Source organism: Rattus rattus, chromosome 13 (genome assembly GCF_011064425.1).
Source record: "Rattus rattus isolate New Zealand chromosome 13, Rrattus_CSIRO_v1, whole genome shotgun sequence".
Taxonomy (NCBI): domain Eukaryota; kingdom Metazoa; phylum Chordata; class Mammalia; order Rodentia; family Muridae; genus Rattus; species Rattus rattus.
The window spans coordinates 11,127,172-11,140,013 of NC_046166.1; the positions used below are offsets into that span (position 1 = coordinate 11,127,172).

At 44.2% G+C, this 12,842-nt stretch overlaps 1 protein-coding gene across 1 annotated transcript in view; it reads left to right on the plus strand.

The window, feature by feature from the left end:
• The window catches only part of Grid1 (glutamate ionotropic receptor delta type subunit 1), a 731,950-nt gene that overhangs the window by 536,713 nt on the left and 182,395 nt on the right, over positions 1-12,842 (plus strand). The window lies entirely within an intron of this gene.

A 12,842-nucleotide genomic window follows, 5' to 3' on the forward strand; every position in this document is an offset into this window, starting at 1 on the left:
GTTGGGCTGGGCATAGACTGGCACCAACATGATTCACAGTGATCGGTGATCCTAAAATACTGGGTTATGGGGGAGGAGGATGGAGCTGGTTGGACAAGAGATTCATTAGTCTCAGCTATCCCATGGATCCTGAACAGATCTCTAGGAGGATGAATAGGGATCATATGATACGAATATGGGAATCAGCTGAAAGGCACGATGCAGATGCTGGAGCCAGTGTGGTGGGAGGCCAAGTCTTTCCACAGATTGTTCACTTAGGGTAGAAAGGATGAACGCACCACAGGTCTGGCTGGGCCCGACAATGGCAGGGCAAGGGAGGGGGCAGACACTTTTGCCGTGATAACTCACCCCCTTCTCCTATCTCCAGGCATTGTCTGCCGTGGACATTGTGATCTCACTACACTCCCACATGAATGGAAATGACTTCTCCATCTGACCTATGTAGAGAATGAAGCTTCTTACCCAGTGTCACTGCTGTCCTTGGTAGATACAGGGCCAGCGGGCAGGCAAAACACCAATGGAGATGGAGTCTAGAGCAGGAAGACAGATGGGAGAGCCCCTACCAAGCAAGCAGTTCAGGCTAGAACGAACCACAGTACAGGGCCAGCCCTGTCACAATCCTGCTACACACGTGGGCATGACCTCCAGGCAGGAGGGTGAGAGGCTCTACTCCCTAATGACTGGTTTGTTTGCAGGTTGATTGCCTTTCCCTCCTACCACCTCTGCTCTCTGGCCCTGCCCTTTGCTGCCAGGGCCCTAGGAGGCCATAGTGGCATCCAACGCTCACAGCATGTTTATTGTGTTCTGCACAAATCTCCTTCAGTCAGCTAGTCTCTCTGGGGAGGGGGAGGGAGTGTTAATCTAATCGGCCCTTTCCCTGTCTATAATTACTGTAATCTATAATAATAATTATAGTCCATTTTATTTTAGTACCACTTATCTAAATGTGGATGTGCACTAGTGAGACTGCCAGTAGAAATAAGCCCCTTAGTGAGGTGGCAGAGTAAAGAGAGAAATGGGGGGGGGGAGTAGCACCTCCCAGGCTTGTGCAGTTCCAGAATACAACTTATGAGCCTTTGCCTGTCCTCCCAAGGACACCCCACTCTCTGATAGAGTCCAGCTGCCTGCAAGTAGGTAGAGCCCTGAACCCCTTGGAAAGAGGGAGCGTTATCTGGTATATTCTAAAATTCCATTGCTCCTTGAGGAGGGGGGAATACCTCAAGCCAGAGCCGAGAAGGGACTCACATGGGCCAATTCTATCCACTGTAGTATGGTTATAAATTTCTCTGGGAATAGGGGTAACATCATCCCTACCAGGTTTCTCACATGCCAGATGCAGCATCTGCCACATGGTGGAAACCTAGTGAGTATTTCATGAGCAGAGTACGAGTGACAGAAAAAGGGATTGTATAATTTACTCTGGTCCTTGATTTAAGCAGATTTTCTATCTGGGAACCAGGTTACAATGTCTATGTCATTTGGGAAAGATCCTTGCTTAAGGGAATGGCTTATTTAAAAATAAAATGTTTTTTACAATGTAATATAATAGGGCCTTAGATTGGAAGGTTGGATGCATATAGTGTGTGTGTGTGTGTGTGTGTGTGTGTGTGTGTGTGTGATATAGACATGTGGTAATAGATGTTCAAAATGGAGTTTGAACATGTGCTCAGAGGCAGAAGAAAAGTCACGTGCACACACACACACACACACACACACACACACACACACACACACACACCACACAGCCGCCTCCACTAACAACAACAACCACAATAACTTGGTAATGAGCCAAAGCATTCCGCTTCAGATAGGCCTCCTGGGCATCCGCTGATGCTTCACATTTATTCAGTCATAAAGAACGCACAGTGCACACTTCCTAGTAGACACCCTCCTCACTGACTTAATCCAAAGCCTCGAAAAACTGGACTTCACCATTGATGATGGGCCTCCTCAAGGCAAATACAGGCCCCTGGATACCTTTAGCTGCTGCTCACAACTGTAAGAACCAGGACAGGGAAAATGCAGAAAATGTTCCCACTGTAGAGAAAGGAGAGCTCTTTTCCTGCACTACATTTAATCAGGGCTTCTGAGACGCCTCTTTAAGTGCTTCTGCCTTGTCACTGGACTGGGTTCTGTTCTCTGAGGAGCCTTCCATGTCTTCTGAGGCCTTTGATCCTCTCTTTGGGGTTTTATTAGCCTCCAGAGGTACGTGCATAAGGGCTTGTGGATTGTTTATATAGTCAACGCTTGTGACCTCTCAAATACTCAAGCATGGCCCTGGTGTTATTATGAGAGTAAACAACTCTTTAATGAATACATACCATGTTTTTAATGTGTTTATTGGGATTCCAGGCACAGAAACTATCTCATATAATTCTTCCTACGGATTTCCCATATTTCAATTTTCTTAAAATACGTGTTATCTTTTTTCCTAGAAATTCATGACATCTTTTCTCACTGATAGGATATTTTATTTTGTAAGATTGACATATTAGAGATTAGGTACCTCACAGTCTCCCAAGTAGTAGATCACATGGAAGTTAAACATTAGGTGGAGAAGGCCTTGTTCTGATGACTTTCCAACTCCCCTGAGGCTGCTAGTATGCCTTACCTCTTAGTCATCTTCCCAGTACAACTTTCATCCTTTGCTTTAGCGAGGTGTTTTTTCAAGTTACTCGTTTCTGGGTGCTCTTGGCTTGATTTTGACCTACACATGTATCTTATGACATTTTTATATTTTCAGAAGATAAAGGTTCTGACCTTGCTTGATTAAAGAGTCCCAGTGACCAGAGTCTATGCATGTGTATACACTCATAGTGCCCTTGACTGTCTAAGCCAATGGTAGCACTCTGATTACCCACAATAAAGGTGGGGTTTGTTCCTAATAGAACCTTTGCTTCCTTAAAATTATCATAATAGCCGGCTGTATTAGTGCTCTTCCTTGATGCTATGACAAAATGCTTGGCAGAATATCTTGAAGGGACAAAATATCTATATTAACTCAGTTTGTGGGGATATAGTCCTCTGTATAGAGAAAGGCATGACTGTACTAACCTATATGGCCCGGGAAATATAGAGACATTAGCCCTGGAAGTGGGACCATGCTATAATCATACGGCTCACACCAATGACCTGGCTAGGCCTCATCTCCTAAAGGTTTCACAATCTCCCAAAACAATGACACCAGCTAGCACCTAAGAGACTATGAGGTCACTTTGTACATTCTGTACTTAGCCTTATAAGGCTTATAGCCGTCTCTTGATGCAAAATACATACACTACAGCTTCAAAGGGTTCCATAGTTTTCTGTCCCAACACTGTCCAATGACTCTCATGAAACTCAAGCGAGTCTCTTAACTGTAACCCCTGGGGTATACATTACATATTTCCAATATACAGTGGTGTGGAGTACGTAGTCTCATTTGAAAAGAAGGGAAGGGAGACCGAGCAAGGAAAGACTGACCCAAAGCCAGACTGAAAACTGTGAGTCGCAAACTCTATCTCTTGCAGCTCTCTACCTGGCATCTGTGGCAGCATTGCCTGAGCAGTTCATCTGTGATCATGCTACCCCAAGCTCTGCTGCCTGCAGCCCATAGAGCTTCTCTCTCTTGGGACAGGTCTGTTTGTGTCTGCAGCTTTCCCAGGTGGATATGCTATGTTATCGTCCAATACCTTGGAATCTCCATTATAGCTTACGCTTCCCTACACGTGATAGCGGCTTTCTTAAAGAGAATCTGTCTTTGCCATAGATTGCCTGACCGTAGCCACTTTCTGAAATCTTGCAAACCTCCGTGATCCCCACTACTCTTTTATTTTTACATGCATGGTAAACAAGTACCATATGAGCAGTACCAGGTTCTAGTTCCAGCCTGAGATTTAGCCCATATATAGTATAATACAATGGCCACTGATGCCTAGGTGGATGAGCCTATGAAAATGATTCCCTTGAAGTTGCTTTTTCAGCAGGGAGCTCATGACACCGAACTCTCTTCAGGCACTCTCTTTTCAGATCAATTCTCTTTTTCCGTCCTGTAGTCTCCGGTTGCTAGGACATTGGTCTCCAGGTGTTGTTCCTCTTGCCTCCATACAAACTTCATGAGTTCTCATTAATTGTGCTGTGTAACATTATTAGCTACTGGTGCTTTGTCTGTACCTGACATGTCTGCAGCTTAAACTCGCTCTTGTCCCTTTCTCACCCAATTATAAACCTTTCCTATCTTTCTGTTCCACTTGATGCTTTCTGTCATTGCAAGCGCGCGTAAGACCAATTAGCAGAGTCCATGACGCAACTTCAATACTACGCTTCTGTATAATTTCCACTACCAAACAAATTAGTCCATTGCTTTTAGAATCAGCCTCACTTGGACTTGCAGGACATTTTCAGAATGTATCCAGGTGCTTTGCTATATTGTAACGCTAATGACTAGCCTGATTCCTGAGGTCGAACTCATGGGCATACTTTCCTTGATGTCACAGTCTTCTAAGCATCCATGAGACTGTCTCTAGTAAGCACTGCTTTTGGCATTCCAGGGGTATTGTAGCCAGGATCTCCAAACTTTTCCACATCCCTCCCATAAACTAGTTACAAAGGGCTAAGGTCTATCCCCAAATTAATACGTTTTTTATTTTGATTTCATTGTTGTTGGTTTTGTGTGTGTGTGTGTGTATGTGTGTGTGTGTGTCTGCGCGCGCGCGCAGATTTAAATATGCATATGGAGCAAACGGTTAATGTTGGACATCCTTATTTGGTTTACATTTTATTTCTTGAGACAGGGTCTCTCAGTAAGCCTGGAGCTCACTGATTAGGCTAGATTGGCTAGCCACCAAGCTAGGGGGTCCTCCTGTCTTCATCTCCCTAATCCTGGTATTACAGGTATATACAGCCACACCCAGCTTTTATATGGGAGGGAGTTAAGGATCAACCTCAAGTCCTTTGTTTGCACGGCTAACACTCTACCATCTGAGATATTTCCAGAGTCCCATTCACCCCACTTCTTGGCATAGTTTTATTTTGTATTAATTATTTTTCTCATCACTGTAGCACATTATCTGGTAAACGAAACTTTAAGGGAAGAAGGATTAATCTTGGCTCATGATTTGAGAGGTTGCAGTCAATTCTAAGTGAAAAAGAATGCAGTAAAAATAGCTCCCCCCAGGAACATGACCCTGTGGCTCCCTGATTTCTTGTATTTTAGAAGAAGAAATAGAGGAAGATGAATGCTAGCACCCAGTTGACTTTTATGTTACTCCTCTGCACTGTCTGGGACTCCACCCAGAGGTTTGTATTTCTAATATCCAAAATGAGTCAGTCCCCTTATTGTAGAACTCAGAAATTGTATCTCCAGAAATACCCTCATACATACACCAAAAATGTGCTTCATGAACAATCTAGATGCCATGTTTAATCTAGTCAAATTGGCAATCAAACTTAACCATCAAACTTTCTAAATCTCCACAGTTTGCATCCCCTAACACTAGTAGTAGTTTGTGGGGGTAGCGACATCATAGGTTGTAGCTCCTTATTAAATTTTTTGTCCAAAAATCATTTCTGAATAATTCCATTCAGTGAGGATGAAAGACATCTTTTGTCTTCTTTCTTTTTATTTTCTAGAATTTATCTTACATACCCTGGTTGGCCTCAATCTTCTTAAGTAACCAAACATTGCCTTCAATTCCCAACCTTTTGCCTTAGCCTTCTGTGCGCTAGTATTACAGGCGACCACCACTGCACCTAGTTCGCGTTCATCGACATTGCAAACTGTGTTGTGGAGTCAGAATATGCTCAGGGAATCATGCCTTCGCCCCTAGAACCCCTAGAACCCTCAGCAGAAAGCCGGAGCCCCTTATGTTTCGCTAAGAGGCAGGAATCTGTCTCTAGTGAGAGTACTGCTTATGACGCTATGGTCCACTTGGTTTAATAGGGTTTGGGTCTATGATCCCAGAGGATGGCCTTCCATTACACTGCCCAAACGAGCCATAATTACTCAGAGCAACTTGTGGAGATGAATATATTGCTCGTAGCATTTCTCTGCTCCTGAAAGCCTGACTGAGGAGACTGAGAGCAAAAGAGTGGTACAGCCATTGGAGATGTTTCTAGTTCACTCCACACTGCCCCCATCACCACCACACACACAGGCACTGTTACTCATTTTCTTTCTTCTTTCGACACCATGCCAGTGCATGCTCTCAGTGAATGTTTCAGTGAACACTTCAAGCTGGCCGAAATCTCTTCTGGGAGAAGACTGAAAGACACAATAACCTGTCTTATACATAAATAGTTTCTCTAATAGTCTGAGGAGGCTGTTGCAACCATATTAATTCATGCCCTCTCTGGCTGTACTGTAGTTCCTCTCGCCTTGCTGCTCTTTATGCCTACCAGGTATGTGCCTGCTTCAGGGCCTTGGCATTTGCCATTCTCTTAGCTTAGATTGGTTTTTCTCTCCAATATTCATTTGTCTTATTTCTATAAATCCTTTGTGTTTTCTCCCGTTATATATTTTTCCATAAGTCTTTTGCAGGTCCATTCTACATAAAACACAGTAATGTCTCTCTTATTATATAACCGCTGATAACTACCTGTATTTTGCTGTGATCAAACACCATGACCAAGACACCCATTTTTTTCAAAGTACTTATTCTGGGGCTCACATTTCCAGAGGGTTTGTATCCAAGACTGTAATGGCAGGAGGCACTGAAGCAGTCAGGCAGGCATGGCTGTGGATCAGGGCTCACATCTCAGTCCAAAAGCAAAAGGCAGAAAGAGCTAACTGGTAATGTCAAGAACTTTTGAGTCCTGAAATCCAGTGACACGCCTCCTCCAACAAGGCCACACCTCCTAATCCTTCCCAAACAATTACATTAATGATCAACCAAGCAGGCAAATATATGAGCCTATAGGGGCCATTCTCATTCAAACCACCACATGATGACTCACATTAGTGTTCCCTGAGTTTACCAAGAAATGAGCTCCTGTGTGAAGCAGAAGGGGAGAAGGTAGGGAGAAGAAAGCTAGAGAGAAAGAGAATGAAAATGTAGACTGAACCAGTGATCAGTCCAGCTTGAGGCCCACAGCACAGGAAGGAGCCCATGCCTGACACTGCCTGGATGGGCCAGAGACTTAGAATAGCACCAGACACGATTGAAAAAAATCAATGACATGATTCCTAATGATATCCTGTTATATTATCAGTGCCCATCCCAATTGTCACCAGAGAGGCATCATCCAGGAATGGATGGGAGCAGATTTAGAGATCCATAGCTAAACAGTAGGTGAAGAACCCACAGAACCACAGAAGAGGGACATGGGGGATTGTGGGACCAAGAGGGGTTGAGAATACCATGAGAACTTGGTCTACAGGATCAATGAAGCAGGGCTCATGGAGGCTTACAGAGACTGGAGGAACAATCACAGAGCCTGCAGGAGTCTGCATTAGGTCCTTTGTATAAATGTTATGGTTGTGTAGTTTGGTGTTCTTGTGGGACTCCTGACAATGAAGGTAGGGGTGTCTCTGACTCTTTTACCTCCCTTTGGAACTCTTTTCTCCTACTGGGTTGCTTCACCCAGCCTTGATATGAGGGTCTGTGCCTAGTCTTACTGTAGCTTATGATGCCATGTTAGGTCGATAGCCCATGGATGGGTGCTGTTCTCTGAGGGCATATGGAGGAGGAGTAGAATTGGGACTGTTGGGGAGAAAGAGTGGAAGGAGTAGAGAGAGGGGAAACTGGGTTGGGGATATAAAGGATGAGAGAAGAAAGAAAGACGGAAAGAAAAAATGTAGGCCAAGGAGTCCTAAGATCTGTGAGTTGGTGATCCTGGAGAGTTAACACTATAAGCTTCAGTGTAAAGATTTCAGACCCAGGGAGCTGGTATTTCAGTTTGATCCTGAAGGCAGGAAAAAGCCAGTGTTCCCATGTGAAGGGCATCAGGCATGGAGAATTCTCTTTTACTTTGTTGGGGGTTAGATTTCTCGTTTTGTTTAAAGCTTCAACTGAGTGGTTGGGCCTGCATTGTAGAGGGAGTCAGCTTTGCTCAGCGTACTGTTTCTAACTGATCCAAACCACCCAGAATGGACTAAATATCTGGGCACCTGGGGCTTCCTCAACTTGACACATCAGGCCAACCAGCATGGTGACGTAACACACTGTTCACTAGGCGGCAGTGTAGGGAGAGCAGTGTGTGTTTTGTTTTGCTCCAGTTACTGTTTGTCCTCGGGGTTTAGGAGACCTGGCATGCTCAATAAACATTTGTTAATGAAAAGAAACATTATTTTCAAACTCAATATAATGATGATGATGATGATGATGATGATGATGATGATGATTATGATAATATATAATATAATATCAATAAATAATAATAAATAATGACACTTATATCCACCCCATTTAGGTCTTGAGAGTGGCATTGATCATCAGTGTTCCAAGCCTTTCCTCATTTATGATGTAGATTCAGACTGCTGTGTGCGTGTGCGCACATGCACACACCTCCCTCGCCCGACATTGCTGGTCTGAGGATTAATTGTTAAGCATTGTAATGAGTATTGTTCCTGCCATTATCATTTTGTGCTAATGCTCGTGGCTCCGCGACCTGACTGACTTTTCAGTTTAGGAATATTATGAAATTCTTATAGAACATTAATTTGGATTTATTATAATTAAACATTTAATTTGTGCCTTTAGGAAGATTAATTTTGAGACAGAAGACTAACAAAAATAGGTCAAACAAATGTTTAACTATTGGGAATAATTGACCTCCTAAATAATCAGCACCCTCTGTAGCACGTGTCGGGCGCCATACTGATTTTAAGACCACACATTCCTGGCTCCAAATATGTGCTTACTGGTGACTTTGGACTAGGGTTTTAAATGTGCAATGCATCTCTGTTTCTATGTAGGGAAATGAAGGGAATGCTTTTTATTTCTTAGGCTTAAATTGTGATCCTTTGAGACAGAGGAGATGGCATAGATAGTAAAGTGCTTGCAGAGCAAGCATGAGGTCCTGAGTTCGATTCCCCACACCTCCCTAAAAAGCTGAGTGTGTATCTATAGTCCTAGAACTGGGCAAGGAGGCAAAGACAAGGAGGTCCTTGGGGCTTCGTGGCTAGCCAGTTTGCTGAATCAATATCCAGTTCAACGTGAGACTTTATCTATAAATAATAAAGTAGAAGATGATTGAGGGAGACACTTGACGTCACCCTCTACCCACACCTTGTCCCACATGCAAATATACAAATGCATGTACACACACACACACACACACACACACACACACACACACACACACAGAGTGGGGGGAGGGGGATAGAGAGGAGAAGGAGGGGGAAAGGGAGAGGGAGAGAGATATAATCCTCCTATGTACAGTGCACAGCACAGCTTATGGCACATGTCCACATGTCCAGGCTGAGTTAACTATTGAAGCGTATAAAGGCACAGGAGATGGCTCGACAGTTAAGAGCACTTGCTGCTCTTGCAGAGGACCCGGGTTTGAGTCCTAGCGCCCATATCAGGTAGCTCACAACTGCCTGTAACTCCACCAATTCCAGGGGATCTAATGGCCTCTTGCGGCTTCCTCAGGCACCAGATATCCATGCAGTACATATAGATACATGCAGCTGCTCTCATGGAAATGTAAAATAAAATCAACATTTCAAGTTTTAGTGAAGAGATTTAGCATAACGAACTCATGTGTTCTCAGGCAAGTTCTCTAAAAAGTACCCAGACCTGGGGGTTTACTCCTTTCCAACATCACGGACATATTTCCTTAGCTGTCTTGCTTATTTGTAGCTGGCCTGTCACCACTATATTTCTGCTCATGTAGTTAGAAGTGTCATATTTGCCAAAGAAAGTGTTCCTCATCCATCAGAAATGTGCTACAGAAACAACCATATAGATTTCAGAGGAGGGCGCATTTCTGGCAGAACCAAAAGTACTCAAGTGGCGTCATGGGAACATAGAGAGGTGTCTTAATATTTGAACAGAAGCATTCTTCCAGAAATCATATTAGGACTCAAGAATCCAGGGGAATTAGCATTTGCTTCTTTCTAGTAGAGAAAAAGTTATTCTTGATTTGATACTGATTTTTAAAAACTAATTGTGCTGCCTTCATAGTCCATAAGAGAGGTTCAAATGCAGCTCCTTACCTCACAGTCCCCTTCCTCCTCACTTTGCTCTATTGGGGAGGCTTTTGGGGTGGTGGGTACAGGGGCAGGATTCAGAGATCTTATGGCACTGGAGGAGACTTTCTGTGACTCAGAAAACATGTGAGTCAGGGCCCCTGAGGCAGGCCACTGCTCAAACCTGTAAATTGACTTCTAATCATGGTTTGCCCACATAGGACACATTGCCTCTTCACAGAGGGGTATGCACTCTAAAGATCCAGATGACAATACATATTTACCAAATACTTGCTATATTCTAGGAATTCATCAGGATGCTTTGTGTCTAATAATTGACTTAATGCTCTCAACAGTACTATGGCTTAGCCTCTGTTATTAGGGTCTGTATTGGCATCTGTCACCTAAAGAAGAAGCACAGGGCAGTATGGGTCACTGTGGCTATTGTGACTCATGCTGCTTTAGACTGCCTCCCGGAAGCTGACTCATAAGCACTCTTGGCCCATCTAACCTCACATCCAGTGTGCTGTTTGCCTACTACATTGTTTGTGTGGACTTTTGGTCCTTAAAGGGGTGGCTTATATTTATTCCACATTCTACTGGTGGATCATCATAAGCTGACTTAGGCCAAGAACTTTGCTTTGGGGTCCCATGAAGAGTCAGTCAGTGGGAACAATAGGAGTTTCCCACATGGTGTGGGCTCTCAACTTCTCTGTAACAGTAGATCTTCATTGACATTCTTTGCCCTAGCCCTCCCCATAACCTGATCCAAGCTGGCCTTCCATACGGGGATGTGAGGACCTTGTGACAGGTTGAAGCCTTGCCTCTGGTTCCCATGAGATACAACAAACATGACAAGAGGCACCAAGTGGTCAAAGTCTTGGACTCAAAGCAATACAAGACCTCGATAGCCACCATGTGAAGGTCCTATTATGTGGGAGGGTGAAGTCCTGTGTCCATGTGAAGAGGAGAGAAAGATAAGTTTTGGAGGCAGCAGGAAACAGGGGTTGCTTTGGGTATGCTGTGTTTAGATATGAGCAATGGTAACAAGGGGGAAGAGTACCAAGTAACAGGATCTCACTCCCCAGGAAAAATCCTAACTGGCTGTGACAGTGGTTGTAGGGTCCCCATCTACATATAAGAGAGTCCCATGAAGGCAGATGGGTAGGCTTTAATCACTATAGCATGTAAGAATGATGGACGTAACTTTTCCTGTAAAACCAGGTCATCAGGGGGAAAATCACTCTTTCCTATCCAGTGAACATCCTTTGATGCTTTGGCCTGTATAGGCAAGAGCCCTTGGCAGCTGTGGCTGTATAGATGAGGGTCCCTTATGGCTGTGGGCTATATAGGTAAGGGTCTAAAGCCCCTTACAATGGAGCACAGTGCTAGGTGGAGCTGCTTATCCCCCAGATTATCTAGTCTACCAGAGCTATTGCAGTGGGGTAGAGGATGAAGGGCAATCCAAGCTACTCTATGGAAGGAGACAGATGTGGAATCCACACATGGTTGTCCACTGTAGCTCTCAGGAGATAAGATGGAAGACAGAATCGAGAAATGATGGAATCAGGGCTACCAGAGGAGGTAAGAGGTTCTGAAGAACCCTTGTGGGGAGTGTCTGCCCTGACAGAAAAGGAGAGTTGCCAGAGAAGCCATGAGAGCTCAGGTGTCAGTGAGGCAGGAGGCCACTCCTTCCCTGCCCTGGCAGGTGTCTCTTTTATTTCACTCTTCCAGTGTCCAAAACCAACCAAGTACCCATGCAGAAGATCTTTTGCCTAAAAGTAGTATCAAGTTCATGATCATTGATGATCCCTGTCAAGCTCCCATCTTCCTTTCCCAGCTGTGTCTGTCTAGGCAGCTGCTCTGTAGTGTATTGGGTGAGATCAGAAATCATTACTGGCTTTTTCCCCAGTAGGGCAAACTGATAGGAGAACATGCCTGCAAGGGGCAGTTAGGACCTCTTTAGACGATATAATTAACCTCCTCACATTTCAGCTTGTAGAGCAGATAACACTGTCAAATGCTGTTTAATCTTTCTGATGTTCAACATGCTTTAATTAAAACAGAAAAGCCTGGGTTGGGCAGAGAGGAACATCTGAGTTTGTCTTTTTGATTTGCAGCAGAATTTATCATCCTCTCGGTCTCCATCCTGACCCATGTAGGAGCGATGAGTGTCTGCTGTGAGCACATAGTAGGTATGTTGAGAGCACACAGTTGGTATCCAGCAAACAGCAGCAAAGACACATGGTGGGAAGTTAAGCAGCATGCCACGGAGTCTCTCAGACCTCTCTCTCTCCCAAGTCTTGGGATTTTCTGATAGAGTGGGGCAGGAGAACAAACTATAGTCCTGCTTCCATTTGGTGTGTTTTTTGTGCTTGCCTGGAGCCTTCAGAGAATAAGAAACAGCGGCAAACAAGTCAGGATGTTCCTGGGCTGAGTCTCGAGAACTGCACATTTCTCCTTGAAAAGCAACTGAATTCCACCCCCCTCCACCCCCTTTTCTGTCTCCAGCAGCCACTTGGGATTTTTACAAACAAACAGAAGGCAGAGGGAAAAGTATTTTACTTCACCAAGGATATGTGGAAAATGACATCTGAGCTATTTCTAGAACTGTTCTCTATTTAAGTAGTTGGTTTTCTTATATGTTTCTCCACCTTTCTTCTAAAGGTGGCTGTTTTCCAAGGATTCTGGCTTCCGTGCATTCTCTTCCTAGTGACTCTGTCAGCCCTCA